The sequence below is a fragment of the Myotis davidii genome, unplaced genomic scaffold (assembly GCF_000327345.1).
Source record: "Myotis davidii unplaced genomic scaffold, ASM32734v1 scaffold268, whole genome shotgun sequence".
Taxonomy (NCBI): domain Eukaryota; kingdom Metazoa; phylum Chordata; class Mammalia; order Chiroptera; family Vespertilionidae; genus Myotis; species Myotis davidii.
The window spans coordinates 5,918,312-5,922,303 of NW_006383015.1; positions in this window are offsets into that span (position 1 = coordinate 5,918,312).

The window sequence follows — 3,992 nt, forward strand, 5'->3', positions numbered from 1 at the left end:
TCAAGGATAATATTTAAAGTGACCTTTCAGCTGTCACTTAAAAAACCTCTCTGGGATAAGACTGTTATTCAAGAACATATCTATTAATATGCTGTCTCCTGCTATGCTCCCCTCTACTTCACATGCCTGTGTCCCCAAATCTTGGTTCAATCTTCTAATATATGTCTTAAATGGTAAAATAATTCATAGAAAAGTTCAAAGTGTAAACTTACTTTATCATATCATAATGCTATCATGTCACTTTTCTTCAGAACAAAGGCAGAATTTGCAAGCTAATAGTTGTATGTTTAGAAGAGATGCGGTGATAAATAGTTCTCCCCCTCTCTCAAAAGATATCAGAAATATATGGGATTATAAAATCTCTGAGAAGTACCTGCCTGCCTAGACATTTTTGGAAGCTGAAACAACTTTTTCCTGATGTTAGGTGCTTCATGTCCACATGCTCCTCAACTCTAGCAAAGGTCTCTCGGGTTCCAGTAGTCAACAGCTTCAACTCTGACTTAGGCTTTTGTGGCCAAGATGATGTCGGGACATTACAATCAGTCATAAGGAAAATTCACAATGGCCTCAAGATCTTTAAGACCAAGTTAGCCTAAGACCAGGAACTGGAAATTTCACACAGCACGGTCCAGCAGAACTTGCAGTAAATCTGTATCTACATTGTTCTATTGGGTAACCACTAGAGCACTTGAACTGTGGCTAGTGTGACTGTGGAATTGAATGTTTAATTGTATCTCATTTTAATTAATTTAAATAGACACATGTAGCTCATGACAACCATACTGAACAATGCAGGTTTCAATACATAAGGCAATGAAAATGTTCTTATTTTTACTTATAAATGTCACCATTGTAGAGAAGTTGACAGTTACAAAGAGTCCAATCATAAAAGGATAAATTTTTTTGAAATATGTAGTTAAATTTTCTATCTTTTAACTCCTTTAACATCTTTCACTTAGAAAAATGTGACAAAGTTTTTGTCTCAAGCTTCATATTTAATATTTTTTCCCACAAGACTTTATAAAACTGCTTTAACTCCACAGGGGATAACATCTAGTATACTGTCATGGGACCTAACCTTATTAAATTACCATGTGTGAAGTGCCCATAACTCAAGTAGCAGCAGGTGCAAAACAGAGTAGCGGGTGAAAGAGTGACAGTAATTTTTAACATCTACACCAGCTGGTGAAAATGACAGGTGCTTAATTCCTCAGTCTTTAAAAATAACTTTTGAAAAGCCTCCACTGCATAAGCACATATTTTTAAATTTTTAAAACTATCTTCAAGTTACTTCCTGACCAAAAAACAAAGAAACAAACAAACAAAACAAAAAATTATTTCAGCCTAAATGTATATTTGAAACTTATGTCACAGGAACTTAATTTATTTTTCTTCTGTGAAAAAAAATAAATGATTAGTAAGATGGAGAAGTAAACTTTTATCTTTAGACATCATGATAATATTTCTCAAGAAACACTATATCAAAAAGAACTCTTCATATATCTTTCTCTAATTGTACTTACATATCTTTTTTGATATTAGAAAATATAACTTGGAACTTAATAGAATGGAGAAAATATGTCTTCCTTTAAATTCTAAGCCTAGAGAAAACCATGAATCTATAGATTGTTCAGAAAACCAAGTCTATATCCCAAAAGAACAGAGAAGATTAAACAGCAAGTATCTGGAGTCCAGACTAAAGAGTTACACTCCCTTGAACTGTCAATATATGTGCAGTTAAGAGCTAAATGGTAAAATAATTCAGGCCATGATCTCAGTTTTACAATTTGATGAGGGATCCCTAGGATAAAGGAAGTCAGTGCCAAAGAAAGAGTGATGGGGTTCCAAACACCTGCTGGGAATCTTTCCATAAACTTCACATCAAGATAAATTTACATTTGGTAGGAAAAATAATTAGCTATACCTTCCTTGGCCTTTAGGTGCCAGTACCTACACTGAGGCTGGCCAGGGTTACCTTGCTTCCACCATGGCCATGCAAAACTGAGAAGCAGAAGTAATATTGGCCAGGGATACTTAGGCCCATGTCCCAGACCCCACACTTGAGAAGGCTCCACTCATTCCCCTCCAGCCACACACCGCCACAGCCAAGGATTCTTCCCGGAAATAGCGCAGGCCACTTCCAGAGCTCTTGTTCCTATTCCTTGACTACCCTTTGGATACCAGGACCCCAGAATTCCCTGCCCAAATGACCCCTACTCTCTCTTCTAGGACCTGTGGTATCCTTCCTAGGTCCATTCTCCTAAGGGGAGACTGTCACAAGTGTGTGCAAACCAAAGACCAAGGGGTGGCCAAAGCCAATTTACATCTTGTTTGGTTGAGTTAACCACATGGCCCTGGAGCTGGGGGTTAGAATCAGAGAGCAGGTCACCACTCTCTTGGACCCCCAGATGGGTAACTTTGATTATATCATACATAAAATAGAATATTTACAAAGCCCTGTTATGAGAATTAAATGAAAAAAACATAGATAAAGTGCCTCAATAAGGACAATTTACCATAAGGGTTAAATATACAAAATGGTGGCTATTATAATCATCATTTCTTGAAATTACTATAAAAGTTCCTATTCAGAAAAATTATTTTACATCTTCCAAGACTTTGCTCAGGTACCTACCTCTTCCACTGACTTTTCCCCCTATCATCCTCTCATGACCACCCACCATTGCGTGCTTATAACACCTTGTACCTATTATTGTGTTTATGATACAGCATAATTATTTATTTGCATCACAAGATATCTATATCCCCAGAACCTAGAATGGTGCCTGACTCATGGTTGGCACTAAATAAATGTTTTTTAAAGAATGATTGAATGCATGAGTGAAACTGCTCCTATGTCTTCAATCCCCTTAACTTTGAAGGTAAGAAACATGTCCTACTGACATTTGTATCCTGAATGTTTAGATGAGTAATAAAGCCCGATAAGTCCTCAATAAAAATTTAGTGAATGTATTCATGAACTAATGAACAAGAATATGCTGATGAGTGAAAATTCCTACATTAGTAGTAAGAGGAACCTGAAGGATATATCCCATGATTTGAAAAGACAAGGATAAAGCTATTTTTGTTAGGCAGTACTTGGCAAGAAGGTTCAGTGTTTCATTTATTTCAGTAACTATTGCTAAATAATTTTGTTCCTGGTCTGTTGGTTTCTTTGCTTAGCTTTTCCTCTCATAATGTGACGTGTGCACTATCCAAGATGAAGTTAGAGCAAAGCGCAAGAGTGCTTCCAAGTAAAACCACTTGGTTTGCTTTCTGCATTGGTGGTCGGGAAGCTCAGAACAAATTTAATATATTTCACAATTCTCCCCATTCAATTATTTTGTTCTTTTCTTTATATCTTTTTTTGTACCTCAATCATTACCTTTACTTTAACTGCTCTGTTGAAATGCTTTTACTGTCAGCCATATCAAATCTGCTTGGAAAGCTTGGTGGTACAAAATATAATAACCATATTGATAAACTTCATGGTTTCATCTTTCCAGATATAAACTTTATTTACTGCCCATGAAAATCAACTTCCTGGGTCAAATAAAAAAGGTGATAAAATGGTTCGTAAGGTTTCTGGACATCAAGCATTTTCTACCAAATAATATTTCAATGAGTAATGTGTAACTAAATCAGAAACAGATTTAATATCCCTTGAAGTTCACATGGCTTTAGACTGAGTTAACATATATTATTTGCTGAGTTTGCTAAACCTAGAGAAAAAGAGAATTAGTTAAAGCTTTCTAAACAAACAAAATTCTAATTTATTTCTGTTCAAACTGAAAAAAATATTGAAATTGAGAAGTGTCATAATACTATAGTAGAAAATATGAAGACCCCCCCCTCAATGGAGTAATAACAATAAAATGGACTCTCATTGTGGATTTCCTTAATGTAGAGACCAAACTGAGATTTGAAAATCCCTTCATAATAACATATACTGTTCTTTATAAACTGAGTTGTGTAGAACAAGAAGCAATTAC